Genomic DNA, 16,902 nt, shown 5'->3' with positions numbered 1-16,902 from the left:
TAAAGTGATCCCTGTTAAATATAAGAGTGGGAATAAGAGAGGAAAGAGATGTACAGTTTGGCATATGCTCACTTGGACTTAACCCTAATGGTAGAGCTAGAAATGTACCAGGGGATTCCAATTCAATCCCATCAAGGTGTTAAAGTGTTAAAGTGATCAGTTTAAGTTCAAATTGATCAAAAAATAGGATTAAGTCAAAGGCATCCCATAAATAAGACCACTGTCTGCAAATAATAATTAATAGAATTAAAAAGGAGAGAATGATCCTACATGGGAAGCAGGATACACAGCAGACTCATAGAATGGCAGATGTCCTAAACAGCACTCTGGCCTTCAGAATCAGCCCCATGAGAGTATTTCAGGCATGGAAAGCCAAGACACTGTGGCAAAAAAAAAAAATAATCTAAATGAAAGATCTCTGTGATTGAGATCCCAGTGGAAAGAACAGGTCATCAAAGAAGGTGGTACCTTTCTTGAAGGGAGGAGAGAATTTCCACTTTGATTATGGCCTTGTCTAAATAAGATTGAAGTTGGTGAACTCAAGAGGCTTCTATAGCCTTGGCAGCTCATGACAAGACCCTAGGTGATTACTGATGTCATAAATAAGAGTGTCAATTGTTAAATTAACAACGGGAGTCACTGTGCACCTGCTCCCCATGTAGAACCTCTGTCCTTAATGTGTTGTACTATGCGAATTAACAGTAAAACAACTACCCAAACAGTACTCTATATTTTGTATGTCTTTGTGGGTGCAGTCTGTTGAAATCTTTACTTAGTATATACCAAGCTGATCTTCTGTATATAAAGATAATTGAAAGTGAATCATGATGAATGAGATGGGAGAGGGAGTGGGAGATGGGATAGTTGCTGGTGGGAGGGATGTTATTGGGGGAAAAGTCTCTGTAAAGTTGTACTTTGGAAATTTATATTTATTAAATAAAAGTTGAAAAAAATAAAAAATTATGTCATTGTAAAATTTAGAAGAAACTTCATTTTTTTACCCCAAGTCTTTGTGAACAAGCTGATAAAACACAAGCTGTCAAGTAAAAACACAACTTTATGTCTAAGTTTTCAGACCTCTTTCTTCTCAGGAATGCTGTGACATTTATAGATAATTTGCATATTGAGTCTAGGAGGTTCCCAGTAAAATTTTATGAAACTGATTAAATATGTGTTTTCCTCCAAAGATTATTGGCAGAAGTAAATAGTACTTCACAAATGATGACCACACTTTGGGCTATAAACTTTTTGGAGTATTGTCCTCTTTCATGAATATTTGGTTGTACAATTACTCTTTCCTAATGAAAAAGTGAATATGTATTACCCTTTAAACTTTGTGTTTCCTAGCAAAAATGATCTAAATTTTAATGGGATATAGTCTCAGGTTGCTACATAAAATACAGTGTAATTCTGATATAAATTTTATTAGATTTTTTGTATTTATTGACAAATAATGATTGTATGTATTTATGGGTTATAATGTAATATTTTGAAACATGCATACATTTTAATGATCAAATTAGGATAATCATCTTCCATCACTTCATTTATTCAAGATTTCTTTGTAGTGTGAACATTCAAAAGTCTTTCTTCCGGCTGGCACCGTGGCTCAATAGGCTAATCCACCACCTGCGGCGCTGGCACCCCAGGTTCTAGTCCCGGTTGGGGCCCTGGATTCTGTCCCAGTTGTTCCTCTTCCAGTCCAGCTCTCTGCTGTGGCCTGGGAGTGCAGTGGAAAATGGCCCAGGTCCTTGGGCCCTGCATCCGCATGGGAGACCAGGAGGAAGCACCTGGTTCCTGGCTTTGGCTGGCACGTTGCGGCCATTTGGGGCATGAACCAATGGAAAAAGGAAGACCTTTCTCTCTCTCTGTCTCTCTCTCTCTCACTGTCTAACTCTGCCTGTCAAAAAAAGTCTTTCTTCCAGCAATTTAGAAAAATACAGTGTGTTATTCTTAACTATTGTTACCCTATTATGCAATAAAACACCAAAAGGATTATTTTTACAATAAGGAAAGAAAAGTACTTTTTAATTCAATAAAAGTAAACCTGTATGAGGTTTAATATATATTATTTGAGAAGCTTAATTAACTTTGAAGAAGAACCCGAGAATGGTAAATCTTTTGTGAGCACTTAGACATAACTATTGCTTATGAGATATAAAAAATATCCTTCACTTAATACATTAAAATGAAGTAAGTCTTTGTGAACAATTTTTTTTTGACAGGCAGAGTGGACAGTGAGAGAGAGAGAGACAGAGAGAAATGTCTTCCTTTGCTGTTGGTTCACCCTCCAATGGCTGCTGCGGCCGGCGTGCTGCGGCTGGTGCACTGCACTGATCTGAAGACAGGAGCCAGGTGCTTCCCCTGGTCTCCCATGGGGTGCAGGACCCAAGCATTTGGGCCATCCTCCACTGCACTCCCGGGCCATAGCAGAGAGCTGGCCTGGAAGAGGGGCAATCGGGACAGAATCCGGCGCCCCGATCAGGACTAGAACCCAGTGTGCCGGCACTGCTAGGAGGAGGATTAGCCTTGTGAACAAGTTTTACTATTAACTCTCATAGTCTCATTCTTTGAGGACAGAGGTCCTGCATGGGAAGTTAGTGCAGTGACTTCTGTTGTTAATTTAACAATTAACACTCTTATGTATGACGTCAGTGATCACCCAAGGCTCTTGACATGAGCTGTCAAGGTATGGAAGGCTTTTGAATCCAAAATCTCCTTCTGTATTTAGACAAGGCCATGAGCAAAACAGATGTTCTCTCCTCCTTTCAAAGAAAAGCACATCCTTCTTTGATGACCACTTCTTTCCACCGGGGTCTCACTCACAGAGGTCCTTCAGGTAGGACATTTTTTGCCACAGTGTCTTGGCTTTCCATGCCTGAAATTCTTCCATGGGCTTTTCAGCCAGACCAGAATGCCTTAAGGGCTGATTCTGAGGTCAGAATGTTACTTAAAGCGATTGCCATTCTATGAGTCTGCTGTATAGACTGCTTCCCATGTTGAAGCATTCACTCATTTTTTTCTTTTTTCTTTTCTTTTTTTTTGACAGGCAGAGTGGACAGTGAGAGAGAGAGAGACAGAGAGAAAGGTCTTCCTTTGGTTCACCCTCCAATGGCCGCCGCGGCCAGCGCTGCGACCGGTGCACCACGCTGATCCAATGGCAGGAGCCAGGTGCTTCTCCTGGTCTCCCATGGGGTGCAGGGCCCAAGCACGTGGGCCATCCTCCACTGCATTCCCTGGCCACAGCAGAGAGCTGGCCTGGAAGGGGGGCAACTGGGACAGAATCTGGCACCCTGACCGGGACTAGAACCCGGTGTGCCGGCGCCGCAAAGTGGAGGATTAGCCTAGTGAGTTGCGGCGGCTTCATTCACTCTTTTTTGATTCTATTATTATTACCAAACAGTTAATACTATTTCTATGAGCACTTTAACCTTAATCCTATTTATATGACCTCTTTATCATTTAATCCTATCCATATGCTCATTTTAACACTTAAAATACTATTTTTTATCACACTGCTTAAGGGGGTTTGGGGTCTCAAGGCAAGTTTTTAAAAATATACCCTTAGAAATAAGTCCGTAGGAATGTATAAAGAACTACACAGTTTTGCAGTTACAAACTTCATGCATTTCACAATTACAACTTTGGGAACATGGTTATTCTTTCCACTGTGCCCATCCTCCCATCCCCCCTTCCTCTTCCCTCTCTTATTTCCACTCTTTATTTTTTACTAATACCTATTTTTGATGAACTTTATGCACATATGATTATCTGTATGTTGAGTACAGAGTTTAACAGATAGTATGAAAAAAATGAAAAAGAAAAAACAAAACACTGTTCCTCAACAGTCAAGATAATGGCTGTTCAGAGTCATTGCTTCTTAAAGTGTCAATTTCACTTCTACAGATTGGCTATTAGGTGCTCTATTTGTTATTGCAGGTCAGGGAGAACATATGGTATTTGTCCCTTTAGGACGTGGTTATTTAATTAAGTATTATGATTTCCAGTTTCATCCATTTTGTTGCAAATGACTGGATTTTTTTTTTTTTTTACCACTGAGTAGTATTCCATTGTGTACATTTCTCATAATCTTTTTATCCAGTCTTCATTTGATGGCATTTGGGGTGATACCATGGTTTATCTATTGTGAATTGAGATGAAATATAAATGGGGGTACATATAACTCTTTCATATGCTGATTTCATTTCATTTGGGTAAAGTCTCAGGAGTGGGATGGTTGTGTCATATGGTAAGTCTGTACTCAGAATTCTGAGGCATCTCCATATTGTCTTCCAAAGTGTCTTTACCAGTTGACATTCCCATCAACAGTGGATTAAGGTACCTTTTCCCCCATATCCTCACCGGCTTTGTTGTTTGTTGATTTCTCTAAGAAAGCCATTCTAACGGGGGTGAGTTGAAACCTCAATGTGGTTTTGATTTGCATTTCTCTGATGGCTAGTGATCCTGAACATTTTTTCATGAATCTGTTGCTGTTTGGATTTCCTTTCTTTTTCTTTTTCTTTTTTTTTTTGGACAGGCAGAGTGGACAGTGAGAGAGAGAGACAGAGAGAAAGGCCTTCCTTTTCCGTTGGTTCACCCCCCAATGGCCGCTGTGGCTGGTGCACCGAGCTGATCTGAAGCCAGGAGCCAGGTGCTTCTCCTGGTCTCCCATGGGGTGCAGGGCCCAAGGACTTGGGCCATCCTCCACTGCCCTCCTGGGCCACAGCAGAGAACTGGACTGGAAGAGGAGCAACTGGGACAGAATCCAGCGCCCCGACCGGGACTAGAACCCAGGGTGCCAGCACTGCAGGCAGAGGATTAGCTTATTGAGCCACAGCGCCAGCCGGATTTCCTCTTTTGAAAAATGTCTGCATAATTCGGTAGTTTGTTTTATTGTTGCTGAGTTTCTCAGTCTCTTGAAATATTCTGGTTATTAATTCTTTATCAGTTGTATAGTTTGTAAATATTTTCTCTCATTCTGTTGGTTGCCTCTTCATTTTGCTGAGTGTGTCTTTGGCAGTACAGATACTTCTCAATTTGATGCAATCTAATTTGTCAATTTTGGCTTTGACATCCTGTGCCTCTGTGGTCTATTCCAAGAACTCTTAGCCTACGTGAATGTCTTGCAGAATTTCCCCAATAATTCTAATAATTTGATGGTATTGGGTCTTAGATTTAAGTATTTAATATATTTTGAGTGAATCTGACTGTAAGGTGTAAGGTACAGGTTTTTCTTCAAACTTCTGCATGTGGAAATCCAGTTTTCCCAGCATCATTTTTTTTTTTGTTGGGGGCTTTTTACTACTGATTCAATTTCTGTCTTGGTTATGGTCCTTTTAGGTTTTCTATGTCTTCATGGCTCAATTTAGGTAGACTGCATGTGTACAGGGATCTATCCAATTCCTCTTGGTTTAATGGTTTGTTGGCATAAAGCTCTGGATTGGAAATGCGGCAGCCAGGACTCGAACTGGTGCCCAAATGCAATGCCGGCATTGCAGGTGGTGGCTTTACCTCCTATACCACAACACTGGACCTTTGTGTAGTAATTTTTGATGCTGCTTCTTATTTCTGTAGTGTCTTGTTATATTTTCTTTTTCATCTCTAACTTTATTAACTTGGGTTTTCTCACTCCTTTTTTTGGTTAGTTAGGCCAATGCTGTGTTAAAGTTTTTTTTTTTTTTTTTCACTGCTGGATTCTACCAAACTTCTTCTTTTATTTTTTAATTTTTTTTAACTTTTATTTAGTAAATATGAATTTCCAAAGTACAGTTTATGGATTACAATGGCTTTTTCTCCCCCATAACTTCCCTCCCACTCACACCCCTCCCAACTCCCGCTCCCTCTCCCATTGCATTCACATCAAGATTCATTTTCAATTATCTTTATATACTGAAGATCGATTTAGTATATATTAAGTAAAGATTGCATCAGTTTGCACCCACACAGAAACACAAAGTGTAAAATACTGTTTCAGTACTAGTTATAGCATTACTTCACATTGGACAACACATTAAGGACAGATCCCACATGAGGAGTAAGTACACAGTGACTCCTATTGTTGACTTAACAAATTGACAGTCTTGTTTATGGCATCAGTAATCTCCCTAGGCTCTAGTCATGAGTTGCCCAGGCTATGGAAGCCTTTTGAGTTTGCTGACTTCGATCTTATTCAGAGAGGGTCATAGTCAAAGTGGAAGTTCTCTCCTCCCTTCAGAGAAAGGTGCCTCCTTCTTTGATGGCCCTGTTCTTTCCACTGGGATCTCACTCACAGAGATCTTTCATTTAGGTCTTCTTTTTTTTTTTATTTTTTCAAAGAACCAGCTCTTTGTTATGCTGATAATTTGTATTGTTTTATTGGTTTTGATTTTATTTATTTCTTCTCTAATTTTACTTATTTCTTTTCTCCTACTAGTTTTGGATTTGGTTTGCTGTTGGTTTTCTAAGTCTTGAGATGCCTTGAAAGTTCATTTATTTGGTGCCTTTCTAAACTCTTGATGTAAGCACCAAATTGCTCTCTCTGTACCAGTAAACATTCCACTGCTTTGGGGGGGGGGCTCCCCCACCAGGGCTCTCCTATAGCTTCATTATGAGAGTGTACTCTCTCACCTTTCTAAAATATTAATTTTACCCCACATAAATTAAACCATCTTGTCATTATTCTACCATATTGGAACCTCCCATTTTTTAAAAATATAAGCGAATATGTATAAATAGCCTGAGGCACTTTTACTGAACATTGAAATCAGCATCTTTTGTGTGGTGAGTGGAATTCAGGGGAAATATTATCTGTTTGAAAATGGGGTACTACTTTTCCTATGGTCAGTTATAAGGAGAACAAAAGGCATTTCTTGTTACTATGCATTTTGGGAGAATTTGTGTCATTAGAGAAGAAAATAGCTATAAGTTTAATAAATAAAGTTGTGACAGTGTATCTACTCCATTCTTCCAATGAACATTTAAAATCATTAAATCTGGAAACAATTTGTAATAATCATCAGAATTCAGAGACTGGGTAGTGCCATGGTGCCGAGACCGACTCAGCAGTTTGTGGCTTATGGCCTCACGCTCCAGGCTGGCAGTGCTGTGGCAAAAGTCAGCCGAGAGCCAGCCTTCTCCACGATTTTCTTCTGTCTCAGGTGATTTCTCTTGATTCTGAAACTTTCAGTTGATTGCAGACTCAACATTCTATCACAGCAGTGTTAACACAGAAACTGTTGGGATTTTCTGTTTGAAATCTGTTTCTCTTAGTAAATATTTTTAATGCATTAACAAAATGGGCTTCAATTACTCCAGCTTTTCCTATTAGTCACTTAACTACTTCCATTTCCAACTAATGTTATGCCCTTGGATAATCCATCTCCAATTAGCTTTCAGTACATTGGGACAAATTGATGTTAAGTGTTCAGTATTCAGCAGCCCATGGTTTGTGCCATGTAGAAGCTGGAGAGAGAAGGAGATGGAGCTGCCTAGGTTAGTAGATCAGATTGAAACATCATTGGCTCCATAAAGTCCCTCACCTTTAAAACCACCGGTTGTGAAACATGCAATAATGTCATCCTATGTGCCTTTGAAATACAATCTAGAAGGCATGTGGAGAAGGATCTAAGAGAGGAAAGTCTCATGACTAAGAGACCAATTTTGTGGCTGTTGTAATGATTTGGGTAAAATCTGATGAGAATCTGGCCAGTGGAAGCTGCTGCACATAAGTGAAGTACATGGACTCAAGGGTTGTAGCAAGATTGGACTGAAGTGGCCTTGGTGACTGACTGCACATGGGATGTGGGATTTGAGAGTCACATGTCAATGCACATGGGGTTGGGGATTTGTGAGTCACATGTCATTAAAGACAGCAGCAACTGGGGGACTTGCAGTCCCACTCATTTTGGTAGATAATGCAGAAAAAGGAACAGCTGAGAAGAGAAAGATTGTCAGGATCATAATAAACCCTCATCTGAGAAGATTAAGTCACAGTTCCTGGGAAACGACTGGATATGTGGGTCTGGGGAACAAGTGAGATAAGAGTTAAGAATTTGTTTGGAAGTTCCCAGTGTTAATATAATACCTGAGTCAGAGGCAAAGTTACTGTGAAGCTTCGACACATTCTAAAAGCTTGTACCTAATTTTATGTGAATAATTTCCTTGATAAAGAGAGCTCCTTGAATTGTATAAGTTTCATGCCTCATAAAAATTGAATCTGTTTCTGGATGAATGTCTGAAACTCAAGGAGAGTATCCAGGTAGAACTTAGTGGAAGCCAAAAAGGATATAGAACAGATGCGCAGGGAATGCAAGGTGGAAAGCTACGGAGGATTAAGAGGTCTGTGATGTCTACAAGGAACTTAGATTGGGCACAGTATGGCTGTTGTGGTGACTTTTGGCAAATGCACATTGACTGAAGAGGCTGAGCAGGTACAAGATTTCAGGGACTAGGGGGAGATGTGAGGGGAGGTGAGTATGGATATCACTTTCAAATATGCTGGCTGAAAGTATATTAGAAAATAATAAGCTGTAGCAAAAATTTAAATCACACACACCAGGTCATCTTTCTGGAATTTTGTGCCTGGCTTCTAACTTAAGGTTTTTTTGTGTGATTAATTTTGTTGGGTTGGCAACTTCAAAATCAGGTAATATATATTTCTATTCCCATTTATTGACAAATGGGATTTGTATGTGTGTATGTGGAATGCCAGCACCTCAACAGAGAGCTTAACCTGCTGTGCCCTGTAGTTTGTTTCCATTTTTAAAATTTAGGAAATGTTATTCTCTCTTAACTATCATCATCATACAGTATATTGGCAGCTTTGCTCATCTCCAGATTCTGTTGACAAAGATTAAAAAAATTTAGATAAGGCCAGATTCAACACCGCCTTCCTCTCTTACGGTTTCCACCACCCTCTCCTATACTCCTAGTTCTCTGGTAACTCTATCCTTGGCTTTCTAAACAATGTCCCTAACTACCATGTGTTGAAATAGGCCGGAGTTCCTTGGGGTGGGGCCTCTTCTTGTTCGCTGCCTTGCTCCTCCATCTCTGTAGACTTGACACATGTGCTCTGATGCTCAGAACCTCCCTGAACCTTGTAGCTGAGTTCAACAGCAGCAACACAAACAAGAGCCTTCATACATTCAGACATAGGAGCCATGCAGGAGGGAGCAGCACAGAGCTGCGGAAAAGCATTTTCCTGGGGCACAAATAGAAACTAGGTGTTATAGGCTGCATGACCTATAGATGGCCAGGCAGGGTTAGGCTTCCCTTCTCCTTAGTGATACTTGTCTGATTGGAATACTTGTATTTTTACCAATGTGGTCCTCTCAGAAGACTGTAAGACCTCTACTCATCTCTGTTTCCTGGGTCTCAGGCATGCGTGCTGACAGCAGATGTGCTAGCTGTTTGCTGAGTGACTGGCTGGCTGCAGACCACCTGTGATGTGTCTGACACCTTGTGTTAGATGATGTCATGTGGGCCTCTTCCCCAGAAGAGTGCTTTTCCTCTTCCGCTGCATTCACCAGAGTGTTTTAACCACAGAACTAAGTCTGAATGCACTGTGTGCCCTCAATGCATATGCACTAGTTTTGATCCACGTTACACATATTTTAAAATAATCAATAATTATTTAAACTTCACAAAGATTTAGGAAATAATGGTGGCTTAAAATTGTCTATCCTTTGTTGCCTTTGCTGTTATATTGAAGTGTTCATGAAATCATTTTACAAAAAAATCAGGTTTACATTTTAAATTTGTACTCTTAGTTTCCTATCTGGCATGTACAGAACTTGGAAGTCATCACTTAATCTTAACAATAAATAGGAAACTGAACAAAGTTAACAATCGACAACTCTTCTTGGACGCAGAGGTTACAGAGAACCTGCTACTCCTGACACTGGAGAGACAGGCAGGCAGCTAATGAGAATGGCAACTTCCTGGAGCAGGAACCTTGGTGGGAACAAGCACAAAGGTAGGGAGACCTAAACTCTCTTCAGTGCAGACAAGCTTGAGGGTTAAAACCCTCCAGGAGGACGCAGTTGTAAGAGCACCTCCACTCTATTGTGGGTTCTCCTTCCAGGGCTTGACTACATCTTGAGCTGATGATAGACTAATTCTTCAGGCCTCCAGCAGGGGGAGAGGAAAAACAATCATTTTGAAATCCACCAGAGCTTCTGTGCTTCCTAAACTCTGCCTTCAGGAGACCTGATATGCCAGAAGATAATCTGATGGGTTTTATCAGAGCCTAACCAATCCAAGGAAAGGGAAGCACATGCTTCTAGTCCCCGCACCCCACCCCCCACCCCGGGCTATCTGGACACCTCTACAGAGACAACACACTGAGAAGGACTGGTGAAGTCCACGTCCAGGGGCACTGGCTCCCCAAAGACTGAAGCTCTACTCACAGGATCACAGAATGCTTCTCCACCTTTCAATAACAAAAATTGAAAGGCATAATGAAAGGTGAAAAACACAGTTTGGAGAGACAGAGAAAGTATCAGAACCAGACCCAGATATGGGAGAGATGTTGGAATTATCAGACTGTAATCTAAAATAATGATTATTAAGCTAAAGGCTTTAATGGACAAAACAGACAACACACAAGAGCAGACGAGCAATGTAAACAGAGTGACACATTCTAAGAGCAAACAAAAAAGATATGCTGGAGATAAAAGACCCTGTAACAGAAATAAGGAAAGACTTGTAGGCGCATGGCACCTTAGACTTGGCTGAGGAGGAGTTGCTGAGGCTGAGGGTGTGTCAGCAGAGCTTCCACAACTGAAAAGGAAGGAGAAAAAATACTGAATAAAATGTGGAATAGTCCAGAGCTTTGGGGGACTACAAAAGGTGTTGTCCCATACACACAGTGGCAATGCCAGAAGGAAAGAAAGAAAAAGAATATAGCAAGGCATATCATATTCAAACTGCATATCAAAGATAAAGAAAAACTATTGAAGGAAGCCAAATTGGGGGAAAAAAAGAACTCCAACAGAGGAGCAAAGAGGAAAGTGACATCTGACCTGTCCTCAGAACCCGTGAAAGCAATAGTGTGAAGTGAACTGTTTAGTGTTTGTTGGAAAAAATCCCACTGACCTAGGGTTCTGTACCCTGTGAAATCATCCTTAAAAAGTGAAAAAGAAGGGGCTGTGGGGCTGGTGTTGTTGCCTAGCAAGTGAAGCCATCGCCTGCAGCAATGGCACCCCATATAGTTCCACACCCCATATACTTGGTGACCCAGGTGCTCCACTTCTGATCCAGCTCCTTGCTAATCGCCTGGCAAAGGCAGTAGAACATGGCCCAAGTGTTTGGTCCCCTGCCACCTCATGGAAGATGAGGTTCCTGGCTCCTGGCTCCTGGCTTTGGCCTGACCCAGCCCTGGGTGTTGTGGCCCTCTGGGGAATGAGCCAGTGGATGGAAGATTCATTCATTCATTCTCTCTCTCTCTCTCTCTCTCTCTCTCTCTCTCTCTCTCTCCCCCTGCTGCTCAATCTCTGTAACTCTGTAACTCTGCCTTTCAAATAAGTAAATGAATGTTACCAAAAAAGAAGGGGCTGCTGTTGTGTTGCCGCGGGTTAGGCAACAGCCTGTGACCTAGCTGCTCTGCTTCTGTTCCAGTTTTCTACTGAAGTGCCTGGGGAGGTAGCAGATCAGAGGATGGCCCAAGTGGCTGGTTCCCTGCACCTAGATGGAGTGCTGGTGGTGGTGGGGAACCTCATTCTGAACCATAAAACACACCTTGATCAATTCAAAAGAACATAAATCATACAATGATTGATCATAACCAATAATGGAATTAAATTAGAAATCAGTAACAGAAATGTGGCTGTAAACTCCCCAAATATTTGGAGGTTAAACACATACTTCTTTTTAAAAGAAGATTTATTTACTTATTTGAAAATCAGAGTTACAGGGAGGCCAAGAGAAAGACAGAGAGAGAGAGAGAGAGAGATCTTCCATTCACTGGTTCACTCTGCAAATATCCATAATGGCCCTGGTCTGGGCCAGGTGAGGCCAGGAACCTAGAACTCCATCTAGGTACAGGGAACCGGTCACTTGGGCCATCTTCTGATCTTCTGCTACCTTCCCAGGCACATTAGCAGGGGGCTGGGTGGGAAGTAGAACAGCCAGGACTTGAACTGGTGGAGTATAGGATGCCTGCACTGCAGAGAGTGGCTTCATATGCTATGCCACAGCACTGGCCCCAAACATATACTTTTTTTTTTTGACAGGCAGAGTGCACAGAGAGAGAGAGAGAGAGAGAGACAGAGAGAAAGGTCTTCCTTTACCGTTGGTTCACCCTCCAATGGCCACTGCGGCCGGTGCACCGCACTGATCCAAAGCCAGGAGCCAGGTGCTTTTCCTGGTCTCCCATGCGGGTGCAGGGCCCAAGCACTTGGGCCATCCTCCACTGCACTCCCGGGCCATAGCAGAGAGCTGGCCTGGAAGAGGGGCAACCAGGACAGAATCCAGCGCCCCGACCAGGACTAGAACCCAGTGTGCCGGCGCCGCAGACGGAGGATTAGCCTATTGAGCCGTGGCGCCAGCCCCAAACATATACTTCTAAGTAACAAGTGGATCAAAGGAGATATCTCTAGAGAAACTAAAAATATTTTGTACTACATGAAAATAAAAATACGATCATCAACATTTGTGTGATGCAGTAAAAGCCATGTGTACAGGAAAATTTTTAGCACTGAGTGCATATACCAGAGAAGAATCAAGATCTAAAACTAATCATCCAAGCTTCGACCATAAAACACTAGTTTTTAAGAGCAAATTAATCCAAAGTAAGCAGAAAAAAAGCAATATTCTTTGAAAAGACCAATAAAATTAAAAAAGGAAAAAAAGAAATCTATCAAACTTTTAAGGAAGAAGTTTTGTCTGTTCTCTATAATCTCTTTCAGATGATCGGAGCAGAGGGAATATTCCTTAACTGATCATATGAGGACAGTATTATCCTAACCAAAAGCCAGACAATGATTTTACAAGAACAGAAAACTACAGACAGATCTCTCTCATGAATTTATATTTTAAAAGATCCTCATCAATAAATTATCAAATCAAATAAAAAGGTATATGAAAAGAATTACACAGTATGACTATTTTGGATTTATCACAAATATACATTGCTGATTCAATATTGAAAAATCGCAGCACTCTATCACATCAACAGATTAAAGTAAACAATCATAGAGTTATGTCAATAGATGCAGAAGCATTTACAAAATCCAACACTCATTCATGATAAAACTATCAGCAAACTAGGATTACAGAGAAACCGCTATAATTAGATGAAGAACATCTACAAAAATCCTGCAGCTAACATCACACTTAAATGAATAAAAACTTATTTCTCACAAGATCTGGAACAAATCAAGGATGTCTGCTCTCACCACTGCTTTATAACACAGTGCTGAAGTCCTAGAAAATGCATTAAGACAAGAAAATGAAATAAAGGGTACACAAATTGGACTCTTTTTTTTTTTTTAAAGATTTATTTATTTATTTGAAACACAGAGATACAGAGAGAAGGAGAGAGAGAGAGACATCTTCCATCTGCTGATTCACTCCCAAATGACTGTAATGCCTTGGGCTGGGCCAAGCCAACGCCAGGAGCCAGGAGCTTGCTCCAGGTCTCCCACATGGGTGGCAGGGGCCCAAGCACTTGGGCCATCCTCTGCTGCCCTCCCAGTCACATTAGCAAGGAACCAGAGGGGAAGCGGAGCAGCCAGGACAGCAACCGGTGCCCATATGGGATGCCAGCACTGCAGGCCATGGCCCAACCCTTCATGCCACAACACTGGCCCCAGGGTACACAAATTAGAAAAGAAGACATAAAGCTATCCTTATTCACAGTTGATATGATTATCTATTTTTAAAAAATCCAAAAGAACTGGCACCCCCCCCCCCCCACATTCTAAGAACTAATAAGCAATTGGGACAACATTGTGGGATACAATGTTAATATACAAAAGTCATTCTTTTTCACATATGCTAGAAATGAATAAGTGGAATTTGAAATTAAAAATACATTACTACGGCTCCTGGGTGGCTGTAGGTTGCAGCACGGAGCAGAGTGGCAGCTCTGGATTCTGGCAATGGAAGAGCAAACCAGAAAGGGGGCTTCCTGAGCATCAAAAGTCCTGTGTCACCTTCCGGGTGCCCAGCCTGCTGGGTCGCATGATCCCTCTGGCTGGAGCTCTATCACCAGCCACCCCAAGGCCAGCTGAGTTACGGGCATCCCGGCCTGCCTCCTCCTCTCTATCTATGATACAAAAAAATCTTACGAGGGGGCCAATGCCATGGCTCACTAGGCTAATCCTCCGCCTGTGGCGCCGGTACTCGGGGTTCTAGTCCCGGTTGGGGCGCCGGATTCTGTCCCAATTGCTCCTCTTCTAGTCCAGCTCTCTACTGTGGCCTGGGGAGGCAATGGAGGATGGCCCAGGTGCTTGGGCCCTGCACCTGCATGGGAGACCGGGAGGAGGCACCTGGCTCCTGGCTCCTGGCTCCGGATCAGTACAGCGTGCTGGCCGTGGTGGCCATTTGGGGAGTGAACCCACAGAAGGAAGACCTTTCTCTCTGTCTCTCACCGTCTAATTCTGCCTGTAAAAGAAAAAAAAAAAGATTTTACAAGGTCTTATGAGGGTGCACCTCCCTGCTGTCGCCGGCTTAAATGGAACTGATCTCCTTCTCTTTCTCTCCCTTCAGAACCTCATCTTGGCTTTGGAAGAGAATCCTTAAGCAGAGACCAGCCTCAGTGAGTGAGCAGGTGTTTTGGGCAATGGACTGGTTGAGCCCATACCTACTATAAAAGTGTCTCAGAGCAACTGGGAGCTGGTGGCTGACTTTCTCTCCTAGAAACTTTCACAGAAAGGATACAGCTGGAATCAGTTTAGTGGAAGAGAACAGGACTGAGGCCCTGGAAGAAAATGAACCAGAGATGCAGACCCCCAGTACCACCAATGGCAACCCAGCCTGGCACCTGGCGGAATCACTGGCCACAGCAGCAGTTTGGATGCCCGGTAGGCGATCTCCATGACAACAGTGAAGCATGCTCTGAGGGAGACAGGTGCTGAGTCTGAACTGTGGTACTGAGGGGCATTCCGTGACCTGACATCCCAGCTTCACGCCACCCCAGGGACAGCATATCAGAGCTTTGAACAAAGTACTGCGTGAACTCTTCCAGGATGGTGTGAACTGGGGTTGCACTGTGGCCTTTTTCTCCTTGTTGTGGGGGCACTGTCGTGGAAAGCGAGGACAAGGAGATGCAGGTATTAGTGAGTCAGATCACAATGTGGATGGCCACATACCTGAATGACCACCTAGAGCCTTGGATCCAGGAGAACAGTGGTTGGGACATGTTTTTGGAACTCTATGGCAACAATGCAGCAGCTGAGAGCCGCAAGGGCCAGCCACACTTCAACTGCTGGTTCCTGACAGGCCTGACTGTGGCTGGCATGGTTCTGCTGGGCTCAGTCTTCAGCTGGAAATGACTAGACACTGACCACCCACTCACCTTCCCGCCCCTGCCCTGCTCCCACATCCCTCCATCCAGCCACCACTGCCACCTGGAGAACCACTACACACAGCCCACGCCCACTCCCCATCCCAGAGCTGGGCCTAAACCTGGTCCCTGCAGTTAGTTTCCTAGACTCTACCAGGCTTCTGTGAGAGTCACCTTCCCCTACACCTCAGTTCTCTTAGCTTCAGCATCCACAAAGCTTCCCCCAAAGCTGCTTGATGGAGGCTGATAGGTGTGTGGGTCAGGGTGGGGGAAGTTTTGGCTGGAGGCCTGAGGGGTCTCCCCAGTGGTAGACCCTTCCCTGCTGCTCAGCCTCCCTGAGTGCTTACCTGCCAGGGAACTGGAAGGATTTCTACACCTCTCCCCTAGAGAGACTAGACTGCCTTTGTTTTGATGTTTGTGGCATCAGGGTTGATCTTTTCCCATCTCCCCCTGGGCCAGGCCCCCTTCCTTCCCTCCCTACCCCCTAGAGCCCTGTAGAGGCCACTATGAACGAGTTAGGCTGCTTGAGATGAGCAGGGACCAGGACTCCCTCCCCTCTCTGGCCTGACCAAAGTCTCTACTCCCAGTCGGAATGTTCTCCAGAGGCTTCAGTCCCCGGAAGGAGGGGGATCTAGCTGCAGGAAACTCCTTGTCCAAGTCTAGCACCACCCCAGTCCCTTCCCATCCTGTGGCTCCTGTGACCATGACTGAGGCCCAGGACAGATGCCCCAGAGCTGCTCTGCCCTCGCTGCCTCACTTCCCCAGATCAGCCCGTGGCAACTTTGCCTTGGGCTGCTGCCCGCGGTGCCCAGGAGTGCAGGGGCCTCAGCCCAGAGGTGAAGGGGAGCCTGGGGAAGCTGCTGTGGGAACCTAAGGTCTTCCCTACCTCAGGCAGGAAGGGCAGGAAAGAGAGCCTTGGGCATGGGCTCAGGGTGGGACCAGCTGGAGGGGCCAGACTGCCCAGCCAGGCAGATGTGCGCCCACTCCCACCAGGTTCAGACTGGCCTGACCAGAGGTCCTTCAGGCCTCCCTCTCTCCTCTGCTCCACCTTGACCTGAGTCCCTAGCGGGTCCCAGCCCAGCACTGGCTGCCCTGGGCTCTCTGATGTACACATTTGAGACTAGTTTTTATTCCTTGTGAAGTTGATATACAATTTTTGTTACACATGTCTGTATTTATGTGTGTGGAGCTACTGGCTTGCTGTGTCCATGCAGGTGGAGAGTTGGTGCCCAGAGATTGGACAGCCTAATGCTCCCTTCCCTCCCACCCTGACCTTGTCTGTAGATGCTGGCCCTATCTTGAGGGGCACCTGTCCTTCGCTAACCCCTCCCCACACTTTTTCTAACTCTTTGAAACAGTCTGTGTGAAGGTGAAAGTGAAATTCAGTAATAAACTGTGTTTGACTCAGTGAAAAAACA

At 43.7% G+C, this 16,902-nt stretch overlaps 1 pseudogene; it reads left to right on the top strand.

The window, feature by feature from the left end:
- Positions 1 to 7,020: 7,020 nt before the first annotated feature.
- On the top strand, positions 7,021 to 15,473 carry LOC133766684 (bcl-2-like protein 1; annotated as a pseudogene).
- Positions 15,474 to 16,902: the final 1,429 nt, after the last annotated feature.

The sequence above is a fragment of the Lepus europaeus genome, chromosome 9 (genome assembly GCF_033115175.1).
Source record: "Lepus europaeus isolate LE1 chromosome 9, mLepTim1.pri, whole genome shotgun sequence".
NCBI lineage: Eukaryota > Metazoa > Chordata > Mammalia > Lagomorpha > Leporidae > Lepus > Lepus europaeus.
This window is presented reverse-complemented; position numbering and strand designations above follow the sequence as displayed.